Source organism: Corvus cornix, chromosome 7 (genome assembly GCF_000738735.6).
Source record: "Corvus cornix cornix isolate S_Up_H32 chromosome 7, ASM73873v5, whole genome shotgun sequence".
In the NCBI taxonomy this organism is placed as follows: Eukaryota; Metazoa; Chordata; class Aves; order Passeriformes; family Corvidae; genus Corvus; species Corvus cornix.
In genome coordinates this window covers 4,635,592-4,656,388 of record NC_046337.1, presented here as the reverse complement: position 1 = coordinate 4,656,388, position 20,797 = coordinate 4,635,592, and the positions used below count along the sequence as shown (strand labels likewise).

Genomic DNA, 20,797 nt, shown 5'->3' with positions numbered 1-20,797 from the left:
TCACACAAGCTATCAAAAACACCCTCAAGCTCTTTGCAGTCAGAAAACACCGATTAAGATATTTATCTGTAGAGAAAACAGGTTGATTCTTGGAAGAGAGAATGAAGAACCTCCAAGAGAAAACGTCTGGCATGAATTTTTCATAAAAATCCAATCTCTGTCTTGTCTTCCAAAGCTCAGTGTGGCAGTAGCTTTTTCGATTAAAAACAACAATAAAACAAATCTCACCACTATAACCTTCCATCACAACTGTCCAACAAAATACATTTATGCATCAAAGACTTTTCCTATTTTTATATGCTTGTTTAATGACAACAGCTTCAGCTTGAGCAGTAAAACTTCCCAAAGAGATGAGAGAATTTGTGCTCTTTGCCATAGTCCCTAAAAATAAAAAAAAACCCTGATCCACACTTTTATCAAGCTCTTGCATTTAGGATGTATCAGAATATAAAGGGAGGTCCTTGTATGTACCAACATAAGCTTTATATTTATATACTTATATATTTATGTATTTATATATTTATACATTTATATATTTGTATATTTATTTATATACTTATATATTTATATATTTGTATATTTATATATTTATATATTTTATTTATTTATTTATTTTTATAAGTATACTTTATATTCCCTGGTTATTTTTGGAGAATGGCTTCACAAACATTTGTCAATGAAGAGGGAAAAAAAAAAAGTTTGCTCTCAGGAAGTGAAAATAATGAATATTCTTTGTACTTGCAGGGACAAAAAAGCTTTGCAAATGGATTTTTTTTGTGATTTACTACAACACTCTACAGCAGTAATTTACGATCAATGAAGTAAAAAATGAATATTGTCTCATGTAGATGGTCACTCCTCATTAGTTACAAGGAACCTATTTTTAATTTGGAGATTTTGATTTAATTAGTGTCACGCATCTCAGGGCTGTCTTGTGTCAACTGCTGTAATGACTCGATGTCACTCTGTGTGGCACAGACGTGGCTGCTACTGGGGTCTCACTCTGAGAAAATGGCAGGAGGTGAACTAAACAAGTGTTAATTACCTAAACAATTAAAGTACCCAATACCAGCAATATTGTAACACATCAACGCTCCTGTTATAGATGTTTACATAGCCAGAGTGTACGAATGTCACTGGAAAAGTGCTTGTAAATGTTCTTTATAAAGCAGCATAATTGTGCAATAGAACAGTTGGATGCAACAACCACATGGCCCCCAAGCTCTGCAGCACTCCAGGTCTCTTTGACATTGTAAAAGTGTGTGTGACCATATTTACACATCTTCCATCTCTATATAGGCCATTCCATCATGTTCCAGCTCAGCTCTTCATTAGACTCAGAAACTGTATTAAAATAAGGGGATATAAAGAAATTTTTACTGGATCATAGCAGTTAGAAGCTCTGGAAACCCTGATGGAAACCCAAGGCCTTCATCTTACGAACACTTATGCACTTCCACACAACCTCAGAAACGTCTGTGGACTGAGAAAGAATTTACCAAGCTCCTATTTGCGTCAGCACATCAGGAATTCAAACACAGAATCAGTTCTCAAGACCCAAATAACATGAAATTCCACAGGATTGGATGAGATTTATAACCTAAGACAGTTTTAAAAACAAGAAAGGACTAAAACATACATTGATACTTTAACTCCTCACTTTAAACAGCAAAACATGAAGTTGTCATGTCATTTGCAATACAGTGAGACTTTCCAGCAGATGACGTTAGTATCAACATGCATGTTTTATTTATGATTTTGGGGTAAAAATTTACCACTAAAATGCTGTCTTCTATAATCACATGAAAACATAGCTTTGAAGGCCAACACTGTCTAAATATTTGAGCTTTTTTTAAAAAAAAAGGTAAATCTGTATTACTTATTAAGGTTTATCTTATATGTTTAATTCAATTTTAACACAGAAACTTAAAAATAGTTCTCATGCATTTTTAAACCGAGCAAGGCAGTTTGCAAGCATAAACTTATTCATTTTTATTTTGTACACAGACATATAAATTATGTCTAATTAAAATAAGTGTTTAACGTGTTTTTTCTTAGTCATGCACTGAAAGGATGAGAACCAATTTTAATTGCTCTAAGTACAAAATGTAACACTATAAAAGATTTAATCAGGTTTGTTGGAGTTTACAGTGTGTCAAAAAGATAAAAATTACAGGGCTTTGCGTTGTGTAGACACTGAGGGTCCTATTTGATTGAGCATTGGTCCATAATTATAAACTAACCTGGAATTTCTTTCATTTGGAATGGAAAATAACATATGTTGGTGTGTATATCACAGTAAAGCTTCCCTCTCACAACATCTATGTGTCTTCCCTTCCTAAGTGATGAAAATAGGTGAACAAAACCTCAGATGGGCACAAAATTAGAACAACTGGTAGAAGAATCCTGTATTGCTTACAGGAAGCGTTAAATTAATAGTTCTTAGAGACTTCTAAAAGGCTTTGTAGTGGTATAGTACTACAATTCAGAGAGAAAATTAGTTTCACGTGTTTACCAGCTAGAAAATTAAACAGCCTTCCCTGCTCATTTTTGTACTCTTAGAATAATTCTGAAGAGGTGTTATTTACCATGATTCAGTCCTGGCTCTATCAGTTTCCCTACACAAAACCCAAAGTGCCTCCTGATAACAGCACAGTGGAAGCAGACAAAGAGCCCGTGTCAGACACAACCACAGTGTATTTTAGCCCTTTCAAGGCAGATCTTTCCCCATTATCGGGCAAGTGCTAATGAAAGTCATGGGAAACTTCCAGCTCATTCAGCTGCATTCCCTCTGAAACAAGATTTTGCTGAACTCAAGGCCAGACTGAGCACAAGCACCTCGAGATGTGATCCGGGCCCACCTGCCCACAGCTCCTGGAGCTCTCAACAGGTGCAAATTGCAGAGAGCTGGAGTGCTCAAATGTCATTTAAAATGCTTTAAAATGTAATTTTTGGTTTAATTCTGTATGATAACGTTTGAAGCAAAAATTGGTATTTCATGACTAATAAGAATAGTCCAGACTGCTGGAATTTGCAGGACCCCGTGCCTGGCTTGCAGCAGAATCCTCACCAAGTGAAGGGGACAGAGACATTAAGTCTGGCCTCTCTGAAGAAGTAAGAGTAATTGCCTGTGAAATACACAGGGAATACACTGGGGTTAAAAGTTATTATTTGCCTGCTGAGTTCTGCTCACCAGGGAGAGGCACAGAGATGTTTTCTCCCTCATCACCAACAGCACAGTGTCTCAGAGCTGAGCATTTCCATTTTCACTGCTCATAGAGTATTTTAAGCTTTCCACCATGTCCTAGAAGAGCTGAACACTTCAGAGGACTCAAGAGTAAAGGAAGTCCAGAAGTGTGGGGACTTTGGTAGAGACAGAGGGAAATGAATGAAAACACCCAAAATGCTGGAAGACAATAACCAAAACCACATTCAGCTTTTCATCTTTTACCATATCTGGCAGCATTTTTTCTACAACTTAGAACACCAAAAAGCGATTCTATGATCTCAATCTTCTGACTCTCCTCTTCTGTCCTCAATAAAATAGTGCTGTTAAGCCACAAAATTCAGCATTTCTGACTAGAGGAATAATTTCCATCATGGGGACCTTCAGAGAGTGTTTACCAAGAAATTGAGCCTTTAGTGATACTCATCAAGGTCTAGCAGAGAGCTGTGTGTCATGGAACAACCTTTAAAAACTATACTCCAAGATGAGAAAATACCCTTTTGATTTATATAAAACTATATTTAAATATATCCAAGTTCTTTTTGAAATCCTGTGTATAACTTAATCAGCTTGAAAAAAACAAAACAACACCAAAAAACCAAGAAAACTTGTTATGAAATGATGAAATAAAATCAGACCTCTTCCATATAAATCTATATAAAATGGTAAAAACTTTACCAAGTCAAATGGACATAGAACAAACACAAGGTACATGTACACTATTTTTAGAAAGTTTTCATGTATCTGTACTAGAAGTTTATGGTAATACACTAATTATTAGGTAAAATTAGTGTGTTGAAGATAGAAATGAGGATATGATTCTGGTTTTTAGCAGGCACAGAAACAGTTATTGCAAAGTATTTCCTCTCTTTCCCAATAGGACTAGTGGTGGAAAGATTTCCAGATAATTGCAGCAGAGTGTACTGAGCTGGACTGATGATTGCTGTTAAGACTATTTCCTCCAATATTGGGCTTTAACTGTCAGGAGTTGAGATTTAAAACTGTGTCCAGGTGAATAGTTGTAATGTTTTCAAATATCAAACCCAAGAAAGTGTCAAAATAGTTTATAAAGAAGATATACATTATGCTGGTTTCATATATAATATTCCAAAACCTTAGAACACGCTACTTTGTCAAAATAAAAGTGGAGTTTCTGCCTAAAACTATTTTTTTTTTACTGTCTTGTGCTAACACACTGTGACTCAACAGGTAAAGTTCAATACGGGGGAAAAAAAAAAAAAATTAATCCTGGGCTTATATTTAGCAAATATTCTAAAGTTCTTATATAGATCTGTAAAAAAAAAAAAAGAAAGTGTTTTCAGATTTAGACAGAAAAAGCATACCATTGTCTTTGTAATTTCAGGATGATTAAAAAATACAATTATTTATATTTTTGTTGAATATGTAAGTGTTGAATAGAGAAATAGAATCCTTCCCTCTGATTTTCCTGTAGCAAACAGACCTGGACCGTGCTGGTATGGAAATTTCTGGTATGAATGTGGTATTTTCAATTCCAACTTTATAATGAGTCCTCTCCTTCCAGGACAGGGATGACACTGATGATATCAAACTGATTCTTTTTCTATTTTATGTATAAAAAAAAAGCCTACAAAAAATTTAAGACACGGTTCCAAAGTATTACCAGTGACTCAGTATTCAGTAATTCTTCCTGAGAATCAGCAGTGCCTAAAAAAATGGATAGGCTCACTGCAGCTGGGAATAAGTGCTGCAATTTAGGTATCTTTAGAGTAGGGACATTTATTGTTCACTTGAAATAGAAAGCAGAAATTTTCCAAGAAACTGACAGTGCATAACAGATACTGTTGGGGTACTGGTGGGATTTGTGGTTTTTTTTTTTTTTTGAAGTCTACAATGGTTGATTAAATAATGACAGAAAGTCTGTATTTGATACCTACAGAAGACACATGGGTGAGTCTGAGTGCTGTCAGAATTATTTACACCCTTTACAGACAGGTTCTAGGAGAAGTAGTTCATTTACTTGAATGTAGTTTCAAGAAATTCCTTTTGTGGTTAGTGAACCTATCTGCTGTGCTCTGGTATTTGGTGAAGCACAAAAGTCACTTCATTCTGATGAAAGCAGCTCAGAAAGAAAAGACTGTAATATTCATATTTTACCTGAATACATTCCTAAGGACTTTTAGGACACATATATTTAGAGGATTCAATTTAGAGCCTGCTATATTGACAATGTTATCCTATTAATCTCCATAGTTTGCCTTTGTGCTGTATATTTCCGGGTTAAAACCTAAAAAGTAACATAACTGTGTTCCTGTTCTTAGCCCTGCTTAGTTTTCATCCATTCTCAACTCCTATTAACCTTAAGCAGCTCCCACAAGAGCAGGAGGTGATTTTAGTTACCACACATTCACATTTTTTTAACATTCAGCTTCTCACAGATAAATGTTGTCTATTTCTTTCCTAAGTAAAGCAGTCAGTGGTGTCCACAGATATTTTGCTTTAAAAATATTTTGCAAATATTTAATTTTCTGTCTTTTCATTACCTCTTGCACATTCAAAAAGTTCTGGGTGTAGATCCAGAGCAAGCAAGGCATGTGGAGTGAAACTAGATGAAATTTGGAAAACTAAACTCCATACTAAGACTGGAAAAGTCTCCTGAACTCGGTGAGTAAAATTCATTTTGAGTTCCCAGCACTGCTCTGCAGAAGCACCTGACAGAGTTGGAAAGGGAGGTGTTTGCACAACACACAGGAGCATCATGGAAGAGGTGAGAACTCAGCTGCCACAAACTAACTTCAAGATAAACAGTTTCCCTTCATCTTTACCTTCAGCTGGGATCAGCCTGGACTTTGAAGGCTGTATCTACAGCAATGCTGGCTCTTATTGCTCTAAGAGAAAACTGAATATTGTTTCTTATTTCCTGGGAAAAGACCTGAATTGCAGGTTAAGAAGGTTGGAATAGATGAAGAGTTTGTACTGTCCTTTTGTGTTTGACTGAAGATGATGGAGGTAGGTACATCACCACAGCCTCCTTTTTGAGACCTCTCCGTTTGCTACACCAGCACCCTGCAGTGGTTTGCTCTGTGAAAATACAGAATTTTCAAGAGCAAAGCCTGTAGGGATGCAGTGTTGTGCCTAAATATCCATTTTTACCTTGTTAGTCTTCCTTAAAAAAAGGAAAAATGTCAGAACAATGTGAAACTTACATTTGTCCTCTGACTAAAAACAGACACCAAAATCAATTGTGTTGGTTTTACTGTCCATTTAGTGATGGTCAAGTAGCCCATTTTGTCTGAGGTTTCTCTGATGTCCTTCTAAGAAGATCAGTAGTTGGGATAACGTTTTATCCCCGTTTTGCTGGTTCAAAAGTGATGTTTCATTCTTATGCCATTGAAATTTGTTTCAGTTTTAAAATAATGTAGGCAATTTCTTTTTTTTTTTTTTGCCTGATCTTTGACCTACCTCAATTATAAAGAGTATGAGTAAACAATGGAGTAGAGGGAAGTATTTTAAATGTATCTTTTATTCCTGCCCTTTCTCACAGAAGCTTTTTCCTTTTCCCCATGCTAGAAATGATTAAAAAGGAGAAGTCTACACCCTGAAGAATGGTCTCTGTCTCGGGACCTCTTAACTACAACAAATATTTGAAAGGTGATGTTTCCCTTTCTCTCTGCTATTGTCCCTTGGATACTTTTATGGAAAAAAAAAAAATTATATATATATATATATATATACATACACACACACACACATATATATATATATGTTCCATATGCTGTCTAGGGGACCTTTCTCCCATTTTTGTTATCTCTGCCTCCTGGTGGTCTTTGTTTCTTGAGTTTTTATTCAAAAAAAATTCCACTTTTAAGCACTTCTTTAGTCCTGACTCACTTTCTGCTATTCACCTGCCTTTGCCTGACAGTTACTGGCTTTACCCTGGTGCATTTATTTTATACATTAAAAGAAAGCTATTGAAGTCGAGATCACAATATAAAAGAATTGGCCCATTTTTCCTAGCAAATATACTGCCTAGTTTTCAGATCTGTTCCTTGGAATCTTATTCCTCAACTTTGCTTGTCTCAGATTTGCTTCAAGATAAAACTCTCTTATCAGAGGAACAATAATGAGTAACCGTCCCAGCCTACGAGCCAGTATTCAAATAAATTTCAAGGCCTTTATTTAGCAGTTAAAGAGAAAAGATTTTCCCATTTACTTTCATAAAACAACAGCTGTGAGTCTCCTTGCTCCAGGCAGTGGCTCATGTGAATATTAGTTCACAAAGTTTCTCCCCCTCACACTGCCTGCAGAGCAGCTACAGATCCATCAGTCAGTATGGATACCAAGGAGAAAATAAAATGAAAAATGGTATTAGTAAAACATATCTGCATAGACAAAGAAATATTGGAAGCATAACCCAGGATCAGAGACAGAGATAAATCACAGAATGTTTTGGGTTGGAAAAAGATCATCTAGCTCCAACCCTCCTGCTGTGGGTAGGTGCCACCAAGAGACAAGAAATTAGGCAACAGACACATTCAAGAAATGGGAAAAAAAAACCAAAAAAAACAAAGCCAACCCCCTCAAGATCTACATCTGCTATAACATTTTTGTGCCTTTTTTATTTTTTTAAGACCTACAGTGCTTGCTGAAAGGCTTTGATTGATGAGTAGGAAAATAGCTTCTTTCCTAATTTAAATGAGTTGAAAAAATAAGGTCTGACATATCTATATATTCAATGAATGCATTTATATGTCTACAAATAGATAAAAGGATCGTTTATTCACTTCCATGAAGAAGGCACCTTTATATGTTGGAAGATAAACAAGAGGGAGATTTGTAGAGCCCCATAAAAGCTCCAAAACCCTGTCAGTACTCACATTGTTTCCTGGTGTATTTACTGGTGTTGAGACACAACCAGCTATTACCTGAAAGATTTTCAGTCAGAGGTCTAAGTGAACTTCTTTAGTTCCCAGTTGAGCTTTTAGAAAAACTGCCATTGTTTCTGAGAAAAAAAAAGTCCTAGACTTAAGTGCCTCAAAACAGAAACCTCTTTTTAAGCTACATGAAGTCTGAGACATTCTGAGTTCCCAAAAATCCTTTGTTCTCAACAAATTATTCAAAGTTTAAGTTTTACATCTTCAAATTCAGTTTATCAGATTATTGGAACTCTGTACACCCACTGCCAGCATTTGAACCAGTTTAACAAGTGGGTTTTAAGACAGGCACAGAGTTTTATTCATCACTGGGCTCCTTTTTTGGGGGATTATGTTACTTGATAACTAATTGCTGTACTGAACATCCTCCTTCCTGTTCCACACTTTGACTTTTACACAGTTTTGGGCAGTGTACAGCGAGCTTTGCTTTCCGTGCCATGGGGATAATGGAATTCATGCTTGGCCTATTGTGCAGAACTGCCAATTTCGCTCCTGCCCGGCTGTTTCATAGCATGACTTTTAATTCAGAGCAAATCTCTTCCTTTTCTGAACATGAACTGTGAATTATACAATTAATGTCCTTTTATATCTGAAGAAAGAAATCTAAATGTTAACGAAATACAATTTTCCTCTTGATGTGTATTCACAATGGTGGCTCAGTCTTCTTAGTCCACCAACCACACACTATTAATAGTCCTTTTTTTTTTTCCTTCAGACCTATTTCATCTCACTTCTGAAACTCTATTTACTGCTAAGATTTCATTTTTTTTGAACACTTTTGCATCTTTGTTTTCATCAGCTTCTCTTAGTCCCTGTGCCACAGCAAATCCAGGGAGACTCTGCATTTTACCATCTTTCCCTCATCTTCTAGAAAAGCAGATTTTTCCCAACAGAGCTCAGTAAAAGCAAAGGAGATTTTTATAACTAAATGCAGGCACACTTTGGAATGACCCCTTTTGTCATTTATAGAGTTGTATGACTTTTTTAACTTGTCCTTTTATACTGAGAATTTTCCCAGGTTTTCTGTTGCTAATAATCATTAGCTGTTTTACTATACGTTTTTATTTCCAAGTAGAAATATAATAGGAAGAAGTTTGGGTTTTTGGGGGTTTTTTGTGAACACTGTCCACAGAATGCTGTAATCTAATTGAGCTATCTCAACTGGAGCTGAAGAAACACATGAACTTGAATTATCCACATCTTTGATGAATAGTCACTGGATCATTCCATGCTTTCTGATTTCATAATTCTCTCAATAACGTTTAATCAAAACTGGTATTTCCCATGCACAGGAACTACTAAAAAATTCAGCAGCTTCTGTTCACCAAAGTCCATATATTCCAACAAAATCTCGTAACTCCAAACATACCAACGTAACTCTCTGCCTTGCACCAGTTCATGTTTGTGACACGACACCCAAAGTGCCTTCACTGCTCATTACTGCAGCTCTAGGACACCTTGGTAAGATCAGTAAATACAATAATTTTGTTTTGCTTTGTTTTTATTGGGCAAGCTGAGACTCCTTCAACCTGTAGCTTAAATTGTTCGGCATTCCAGATACCATCTGGTTTGTGCTGGACACATGCCACAGACAAATACTCATAGAAAGAGATGTGGTTGTTATTGCTTAATTCATCCTTCGGCTCTGGTTTATTGACACTGCAAGTCTTTCCTGGTTCATAACCATATTTACTGTCACTTGCAGGAAATCATCCTCTTTTAATAAAGTTTGGAGGTTATTTTTGTTTGTTCGGGGGTTTTTGTTTGTTTGTTTTTAAATACAGCCTCAAATGAACTTAAGAAAACAAATAATCAATTTTCATAAGGGCTTGGAGCCTTCTACCTCCTATCACTTCTGACACAAGAGCAGGTGCTGTTATCAGGTAGGCAAATTTTAGACCAAGAACAAGTGATGCTCCAAGAGTTATTCCAGCCTTGACAGACGACTCCAGCTCCTGGCCCCCCACGAACACATTACAACTCAGTGAAATGAAAACTAGTTTTCAATGAGGAGAAATTGATGTTATGCCTGTGCTGAATTTGGAAAAACTACCTTGTGAAAAAAAGAGCATTGTTTTTTCTTCCAAGTTTTGAAAATTACTTAAAAAGAAATTTTTCTGTTCTCTCTCTCTCTGTTCTTTTTAAGGAAGGGCATTTCTTCCGATCACAGCCTGTTTGAAAGCCAGAGCACAGTCACGTGTATGCACTCACAGAGCTGGCAGTCAAATACCTCAATTCTCATTGTGTCTTCTAAGAGTTTCCCAATAGAAAACTGGAGGTGACTAAACCCCTTCTCCCTCCCCCCTGTGCATTTTGCAGGCACTGTGCCTTCTGTTTTTTACAGGAAATTGGTAGGAGCAAAATCCAGCAGTGTGGTGATGCTGGGAAGTCAGGGCAATCTCAGACATCCTTCAAGCATGGCAAAGTTTGATCATGTTCATCCTGGAATGCAAGAGTGCACCACATGTTACAGAAATGGATTATCACTTTTGATTCGTGTAAGTGTCTCCAATTCAGCCAAGTATGCCATCCTTCAAACCCACATCATTTTTTTTTGGTGGCAAAGCTGTAATCTCCAGTTCCATCCCTTAGATGAAAATTTCTAAAGCCAGACTACTTGTTTGAAGGCTGCATTGTCACAACAAGCTGCATTAATTAAAGTAGGAAATATTAATTTCTTTATAGTTACTGATGCTGTGAAGGAAATTAATCCTTTACGAGCTGCTTTTCCAGCTGCTTTTCACCTAACTCTCCCTGTGCCTTCTCAAAAGGGGTTTTGGTTGTTTTTAATTTTTCTCTTCACCTAAAGTGATTTACAATTTATCTGTGTTCAGCAACTGGGAAGACTGCTTGAGTGACTTGACGTCTGTTTGCATACAGCCAGAGATCTCTTTGTCACCCTTGATCCAGGGACAGCTGTTGACATGCACAGAGATTCAAATGGTTGTCAGATCTGACTGTAACTGGTCTTTGGTAGAGCTTCAGTGAGCTGCTGAGCACACACGGTCTCAGGAGAACAAGTCCCTCAGCTCTGACATTTATTCCTTAGGCCAGCATAACAATCAGGCTTTGACCCTGTTTTGGGGTTTGATACAAAAACAACCTTGAAAAAAACCAGCAAAGAGGAAAAAAACCCTTGCCCTTCCCTCATCAAGAACTTGCATCTTCACCAACAAACAAAAGATAAATAAAAGCAAACTTAAAAAAAAAAAAAGCACAAAACCCCAACAAACTCTATAGATAAGTTGCATCTGATCAAACTTCTTAGTAAGTCAAAATTATTCCAGATTCTGACAGGACTATGAGATTTGATTGTAATTGAGTTCATTAACCCAATTTTATCAAAAGCCATCTACATCTGAGACAAAATGAGTAAGACAAATGTTAATCCCTGCAAACTACAAAGCGCCAGTGCAGAGCAAGATGTCACAGTGGTCTTGAGGCCATGGAATGAATCCTGTCCACAGCACTTAATTGGTGGGCAGACTGGGAGGCAGGCAGGTACAGGTGGGATATTTGGTTACTTGTCCCATTAGCTGGGTTTATGTCACAAGAAGCAGCTTTATGAAAGGATGGGAGAGCACAGAGTGGATAAAGAAGCACACCCAGCATTGATCTTTCTCTTTCTGCATTAGGTAAGGCATGAAGAAAGCATGTGAAAACACCATTTTACACTGACAGAGACTTCAAAAAGAAGAAAGGCAAATGTCAGCAAAAAGACACAATATAATGTACATGGAATCATTTTAAGAAAACAGAAAGAAAAGGAAGGTTGAAGAACAGTAATTACATTTAGAACAGAAAAAAGCTTTGAGAGAACGGGGTTTGATTAAGTACTTCAGTGGATACATCTCAAACAGCAACAGCTGCTTTTATGCTGCTGACCCTTTAATGAAATGTTACCAAGATTTAGTGAAAGGAATCTTTTCTGTTACTACGTCACTCAGCAAAAGCCACTTCTCCTGTATTTGAAACTGATTTTTTTTTTCCCATCCTTTTGTAGAGAGACACCTGATCTGGGTACTTGGCAGAGAGCAAAACCTTTAATCTGACCAAGCAATGTAATCAAATGACAAAAGTCATGAGCTGGGAAAAAAACAACAATAAAAATACCCAAAAAAGCCAGAGTGAAATAGCAAGTGAAGACACAGCAACAAAATACCTCTGTGATGGCCTGATTAATTATTCTGTTTACTCAGAACTATTTAAAAGAAGTTAAAAATGATAAATTCCCAGTTTGAAGCAACATACACAATTACTGGATAAATCATTCACATCCATGTGGAACACACAGACTAGAACTGAACACGTGCAAAACCACAGCTCACTTGCCTTTGCTTTAAATGTTGCTACTACAGGTATACTACATAAGGTGCAACCAACTGCACTGTAATCTTTATGGAACAGAACCTGTCTACATTAACCTCACACATGAAATAAGGACAACATGGTTTAATACATTTATGATCTTCAAAGACATCACTTGTGCCAAATAAAAAATTTACTGTGCTATGGCACCCTGTAATTCCCTCCAGAAATGCATATATTTATACAAATGATCCAGAAATATTAATGGAAAAATGTGAAAGTTTGATTTCAAGAAAATCTTCCAACAAGGTGCAAATTGAGATTTGCACATGATTTTTATTCCAGACCCTGAATTCCAGGAGAAGTTTTCAATATTGGTGGGTCCTTCTCATTTTTCTGAATTCTGTATTTAGCTGCATTTAACATAAGCAATGAGGCTTTAATTTGGGAAACATAAGACCAGGGCTCCCAAGGGTGTGTTGATGGAGGGTATGTAAATTATTAAATTCAAGTAATCAAATATAGAGGAAAAGCAAAAAAATGCCTGCTAGATCATGCATAATTGACTGCATACTAAGAGCACACACAATACATCTCTGGGTAATTTGTTTAATAGACTAATAATTGAATTTTTTCTTCTGTTTGGAGCTATTAATATTCTCTAACCTTTCTGTAAAACACCTGATGTTCTTCCTCCCAGACTTTCAAGTGTGATGCTGAGAGGCTAATCCAGCTCACATCTATGTAATTACGTGGAGATTGTGCAGCTGTATCAGTTAATATTTATTCTTTATTTATTTATAGCAACATAAATCACAAGTAAGTTCACAGAAATCTAAGCAATTATAGGGCTATAAAATAGATGCAGGTAAAGATGACCTACACCATTAAAACTGAGGCTCATTCTGGCTGCTTTTCAAGTAGGAAAATTTGATTGATGACAGGGGGACTATTTCCCAGGAGCAAAGTAATCCAGACATTTAGAACCTTTTACCTGGCTGTAATGATCATATTTAGTCATTACTTAAAATCAGATTAATCATTAATGCAATGCACTTGCCAGCACACACCTCTTACTAGCCATTTGACTATTTATGCATCTCATGGTGCTGCACAATTAGCTCCTGAATTCCAGTGACATTCCTTCCCTGACTTGATCTCTCCACAATCAAACCAGCTATGAATATCAGGTAACAGAGGTGTTCATATCATTCCCTTTGCACGATTTTGTGAATAAAAGCATCATTTTCTTATTGTGCCAAAGAGAAAATAAAAGGCAAAAGGAGAAAATAAACAAAAAAATCATGGATATTCTTGCAACTTGGACCAGCAAAAAACCTTTCTGTAATGTTTACTTTGCTCTAATTGCTGATACAGAATGACATTTTTACTTAAACTAAACATCAAATCAAGGTTATTTGCAGTAATTAAAGCTGCAGTCTCCAAGTACCAACTGGGTGAAAATAAAAGATTGTACTGCTGGAGGAATTGCCTTCCAAACTTCCCTGGGCTCTTTGCTGTTCATCCTGTAGCTCCACAACTGGATTAAGCAGCCAAACATCAACCCCGTGTTTGAGACTGAAGCAAGATTCTGTACACTATTATTCAGAATAACAAGAGGAGATGTAAAAATAGCAAAAAAAACCCCTCTATCCTCTTTGCACTCCCACTTCCATTCCTTCCTCCCAAATTTTATAAAACCTCTTCTCTATGATAATCACAAAATATCAGTAATTTAAGGAACTATGTAACTTTGCACTGTTCCAACTTGAGCTCTCTCTGTTTAAATGAATGCACAAGGGAAGGATCCAAAATTACCAGAATAGAAAGAACTAGTTTTGAAAAACTGCTAATATTTAATTGGTGAACTTCCAGGGGACTGGAAAATCTCTTTTCTTCTTTTATTTACCTAAGAAGTGCACTATAAACTTCATTTAGTAAGGTTTTAACTTCCTTTGTTTAATGAGACACTAAGTAAAAGTAGCAAGGTGATATTTTCTAATGATATTTTTGACTGCAGGTTGATTTTCAATCTATACTCTCTCACACAATATTTTTAACTACTTTTAGTTTAAATATAGTTCATGCCACTGAAATCTAAGAAACTTCTCTGCAGAGTATCCACAAACAAATAGATAACTCAAATTTATTCCATGTACACAGTGACATGAGATTCATCAAAGTCTTACTTCTTGCTTATTTTTCTTAATTCAAGTTAGAGACACTAAGATAGGAAGCTTTTTCTGACACTGGTAGCTGTCAAAAAGCTTTCCTAAAAAAAGAACCTGGGAGACAGTGCTGCATTTTAATTTCCATCTGATTTCAAAACAAGATATTTTTCTGTCCTACAGGCAAATTACTTCAGAACACAATGGTGTGAATGTGCCATTGTTTCAGCCTGATAAATGCTCTGCTTCCAGCTACTTTTTCCACTTCTGAAATAAAAATACTTTAGTGTTTAGTTCCTCTTGCTTTTATTAATACTCCTTCACCTTCAGTACTTTTCAGATACTCCTGGTTTGGTCCTTTACTCTTAGATTTGACATGGGTTTTTTTGGGGGGGTTTTTGGGGTTTTTTTTGTTGGGTTGTTTTCCCCCCCCCCCCCCCCCCCCCCAACTGCTGTCTACTTTCCTCTTTAATATATGACCAAGCAGGTTTTCTCTCTATAGTCCTGGGTGCTTCTTAATATTTTCCCCTTAGTTTCCACAACAGAATTTTCAATCCATGTCATGCCAGTAGCTTCACCACTCAGTTTGTATTAAGGAACATATTTCAAGTATGAGACTATTACTGCCCAGTTACGAAGCTCGTATTTAATTTAATGTACTGATGGCTACGTGGAAAATTCTTCACAGGTAGGCCCTTGACTTCTAGACATAATCATTCACTATATGATTCTGTGTGAATAAACTCAAAAAGGATTCAAAAACCTTGTCTTGAAGAAACTCTAAAAATTTCATCTGTCAGTATTCATTTTACAGCTTTTTTTTTCCTCTCAAACATCAATCTGAATAGCATTTGGTTTCCACAAGTCTTTGCAGAAAGAAAAAAACTTTTGCATCTTTTCAGTGTTTTCTAAAGAAATTATTTGTTCAACATCTTTAAGATGCTCTTTATCTTCCCTCCATTTGTAAAAGTGTGGGATTTCACAGGAATTAAAACTCTATTCACAGTTCATTACTCTAGCAACTAACAGCATTAATTGGTCAAATAATTATTTGCTAAGAACGTTTCAGCCAATTATCTTGAAGTATGCTGCTGGGGGAGAGGGAGGGTTATTTGTCAAGAGGATGCAGCTGCCAAACACATTCCACATTATCATAAAATAATCTGACTGTGTCTGGATAGGCTGAGGAACACTGGTTTTATTATGCTTTTTTGTTAAAAGGGATCTAAAGAATCCCTATGCCAGCTCTTCCTCTTATATGAACTTCCCAAAAGCTTTTAATCTTAGAAAAAAATAAATAAACCAAAAACTACAAAAAAAAGACTCTATGGGAGGCAGTTGTCTACTACAGTAGAAAGGGTAAGAGAAAATACCTGTTTGACCTGTGTCCTGCAGCACTAACCAGCTGTAATTGCACCACAACTCCAGTCGCTGTCCACAGGAGAACACAGAAATCCTCAGCAGCTGGTTACAACCAGAACTAAATTTCTTTAGAATAGGACCCATCCATACTGAGAACACAACCTTATCTCAGCAGCTTTGTTTACTTCTCCCATTGATTTAGATCCAGGAGATAGGACTTATTTCAGTGATAAACTTCTGAACAATGCAGGTGCAGTGTTTATCCTCTGTCGTGCCATCTTTTAAAAAACTCATAAATCTTTTTTATTACAAACACACCTTCAAAATGTTACTGATTTCCTGAGATGTGCCCTTCAGTGAATGTGTCACATTTCATGAGACAAGCAGATTAGGGAAGTTCAGATTTAAAGAAAAAATACTCAAGTTCTCAACTTTGAAAATATTAAGATCTTGTCAAGGAATAATGGGGGAAAACCAATCAGAAGAGTATATACCAATTTCAAAAGACAATTTGCCAATCATTTGCTCTACTCTGAGCTTCTGTGGGGAAGTTCTCCTAAATAACAATAATTTGACTGGCAAATTGTAGAGCTGCAAAAGCTCATCTTTGGCATCTCCATTAAAAGGCTTTCAGCTACTCCTTAGCTCACTGAATGTAGTTTTATTTTGTTTACTTGTTTGGCTGTAATTGCATGCAATTTGTAATTGTGCCTTCCCTATAATTACACATGCCACTTTTCCTAGTGAAAAAACCATGCAGTAACGTGGCAGTCTAAAGATATATGTGTTGAAAATTGATAGATTTTCACTACTACATGTTTTTGATGTGTATAGATGTCATGGAGAAGAATGAAGACCTAGCAGTGCACACAGATCAAAGCTGCTCAGTGGAAATCTAAACATGCATTAAAATTCTTTTCATCTTAATGATCACAGTGTAATAAATACTTTGCTAAATGAAAACCTTTTCATTGTTTCAAATCTTCTTTCAGATAACTGTGTAGACTCACAACACTATAATTAGCTGAAATTGAGATATTTTGCAAACTTCTATAAGGTGTCCAGTGATCCCTGAGTGTTATATAGTGCAGCATTTCACGTGACTTATTTCACGAATCTCTAAAAATAGGGCTAAAATACGCAAGTCTTTCAGTCACCAAAGGCATGCTTTTGATAATCCTTTCAGATATAAATTGAAGAACACTTTGTTTACACAGAAATGGGGACAAGTTATATAGCAGAATTGTACAGTAATAGAAACAGATATTAATGCAGTTCACTGAAATGAAAACATAATCCAGAGTTTCAGAAGTCCAAACCTAAACAATCCAGAATTCGACCCAGAACTAAGATTACTGCAACTGTGGATGAGAAATGATGAGGAACTAGAGGAAAATCTCACTACCCTTCCCCCATGGGATGAAGAGAAGACAACACCGAGTGCCAGCTCATGCTGGCTGTTTCTCTCTCATTAAAGCTATGCTTAGGTTCTGATTAAATCCTTTCTCCTTCGTTTCCTTCCCCTTCTCAGTAAAAATAAGATCTAACAGCAATGTAGAATCTGCAGCCAAGAACTAAACCCTGCAGTCTGTCCATCATACAAAGTGTGACACTCCCAAAGGATCCTCTGAACACAAGGACCAAAGAGCCCATGGGGAGAGGCAAGGGCATGAATCCTGCAAAAGAAAAGGAGAGTGCTAAGCCATTGCAGCCGAGTGGAGCAGCAGGAACACCACGAGCTCTTGTACCTCAGACACCAAGTTAATACAAACATCCCTGAATTATCACTGTGTCTTACTTGTGGTCTCGATCTGCCAAGCTCAGGTAAGTGTTTACCCCGAATTTCTCAAGCTAAGGCATATTTTGGATGCACAAAAAAGCAAAGCCTGGCACATCTTCCTGTTGAAAAGAACTTTCCAGGAAGTTTGAAGAGCCTTCACCTTCAGTTAGCCACTGTGTGAGGGCAGAGAAGATCCCACAGGTAATCTACTGATGGAATGAGGAACTCTGGTTTGGAGAAAGGAAATTTTCTCCAGTGCTTCAATACATGCTACCCAAACTTCTGGCTCACAGATACGAATTTACTATCCGAAAGTATGGAAAAATACATTGCACCAGTTAACAAAAATATTTCTCTAGGAGTGACAAAATACAAGCAAAGCATTTGGATTCATTTAGGATCACTGTTAACAAAAGAAAAGTGAAGGAATAATACATCTCAAGCAAGTGGCCACACTGACAACATTTCAGTCACTTAGATAAATAGCTGCAATTTTAACAGCAGCATTACTAACACTGCATGAAAAAGCACATGCATAAAACCCATTCTCCTCTGGCACAGGAACATCCATGGCTGCCTGGATATTTGGAAAACGTGGACTCCAAAGCTGGTTTTGCTCACGAGTCACTGGCCACGTCCATGTGATGACAGGGAAATTACAGTTTATCTATCACGTCACAGTCACTCTGGGTGCATGCAAAACACACCTCATTTCCCAAGGATGATGCACATGGGTTAAGCTTTCACATTTTACTCTCAAAAATGACAGAACATTCATGCAGTTTATGCTGCTCTTTTGACAAGCAGTAACTTGCTGAACTACAGCAATTTATGTACGTGACCACGTTCTGATCAACCCAAGCAAGACGCTTCCTACTGTCCTCCTTTTACAGATAGAGCAACTGAGATACTACACTACAATAGTGACTGATAAACTTCTGAGTCTTCATCTCAAATCTGCCCCTGCTGTTTCCACACGGTCTTCAATTTACAGCCAGTCTTCAGTAGTCTTCCATACTTTGCCTTTTTTAACCATTTTTATGATCTTTTCAGTACTGCAATAATTGTAATATATGTATGTGCAGATCATTGTGGGAATTAAACTATTAAGAAATTTTACTAAAATAAAGCATGTCAGGTATTAGAGAAGCTTCACCGATGTGACTTTTATTGTTTTCCAATTTTATTCATATATTTTATCCCTCCCAACCCCAACTGTTATTCGGAGCAGATTTTTGTAATGCTACGCACAACCTTTTACTGTCTCCATCAGTAGCTGGAAACACTTGGAATGGGTAAATATAAAAATGCAGATGAATTTCTAGATGGTGCAAGTCCATCAGTCTCTATAATTCCCATTGGCCAGTTATTTCTGATGACTGGGGAGGTGGAGGGTAGGAATGAAAAAGCCAAGCCTTATTCAAATGCCTGAGAATATTGCCTCCAAACAAAATCTCTATTTATTTCTCCATCAGCATTCAAACTGACCTTATAGAACAAACCTATTTCTCATTCCTCTTTCACCAAATGAGAATGAGAACAATAGATGTGATGGACAATGAACATTTCTGAGACAGGCAGGAGGGGAGACCAGAAGTTTCCTGATAACGTGCTGGGCTCCATCCCCACTTCCTACCCTGTCCCTTTGCAACACCTGTTCGTGTCCTGGGCACACCTACAACTCCAATACCTCTGCTCTGATTCAGGGAGTAATTCACTGATGAGCTGAAATGAAGTTTGATACCCTTTTCACCTGGCTGTACCTCCCTGGCAGAGGGAACCCCTCCTGGTGCCGTTACTGCCAGCTGGAGGGTGTTTGATCCCGTGCAGCAGTGGAGCTGTGATCAGGGACTACACCCTTGGGCACGTGTATTACTCCTGGCTGCTATCTCTGCAAAGTTGTGTTTTCCACTAATGAGAAACATTTCCTCTGAGTAACTACTCACCTATGTTCTAAAAACTCGCATTATAACAACAAGAAAACATGTGTGAAGCTACTGTTTCAATATATCCAAGTTCTTATCCCATCCCAAAAGATAATCTAGTGTATCTCTAAGAAAAAGAAAGATTTCCAACATCAGATCATGGATATTTGGCATTCTAACCTCAGCCACCTGTGGTGCCTTTCTCAGGCCATTCTTGAGTAATTGAGGGGTTGTAGCTATCAGTCTGTAACCAACATCCCAGAATAATCTGGGTTGGAAGGGACCTTAAAGCCCATCCCATTCCACCCCCTGCCATGGGCAGGGACATCTTCCACCATCCCAGGTTGCTCAGAGCCCCATCCAACCTGGCCTTGGACACTTCCAAGGTCAGCCAAAACTTCACTGAGCCACCTGTGCCAGGGCCTCGCCACCCTCACAAGTAAAGAATTTCTTCCTGATACCTGATCTGGAATATTTGAAATCTGGATAACTGAGACAAAATTTGTGTTTCGTTTCTCTTCAACACCAACAAACTCACTGTGGGATGAACTAGCTCTTCTCCAGCATGTTCTACTGCTGCAGATGGCCACAATCTACTAAAGATCCCCATTAAAAAAATCAGTTTGCAAAACCAATATCACATACTTTAATCCCTGAGTTTCCTCCAGGTACAGATATATGCAGCTATGGCTGTGGGAGGAACAGTGGGAAACAGGAGTTGCTAGTACTGTATGTATTTTTCATCTAGACTCAGTAATTCTTTAGAAGGCTTATTATGTCAAAATAAAAGTGTTAGTATCATTTATATCCTTCTGAGAAATATATTACCTTATATAACAAGAAAACTAATTAGAGCCAAGAACATTGTTTTCTGGTCCTTTCTAAATTGTACACAACCTTTTTATTGGCACAGTGAATTGTCCCTGGTTGAAAGTGATGATTCCTTCAGAGCCAAACACTTAAATCTTTATTTAATAGTGGAGCAAGCCCTGAAGAAACAATATTCCCATGTGTCAAAGTAGTATATTTTTGAAAATACAGCCTTCTGCAGAAACAGATTTCAATTACACTTCTTTAATGCTTAAAATACAGTTACCTCATTGACTAATTTTCCA

General features: G+C 37.1%; 1 protein-coding gene across 1 annotated transcript in view; it reads right to left on the bottom strand.

The window, feature by feature from the left end:
* Positions 1-20,797, bottom strand: part of LRP1B (LDL receptor related protein 1B) — a 636,888-nt gene that overhangs the window by 381,758 nt on the left and 234,333 nt on the right. The gene's annotated exons all lie outside the window — the stretch shown is intronic.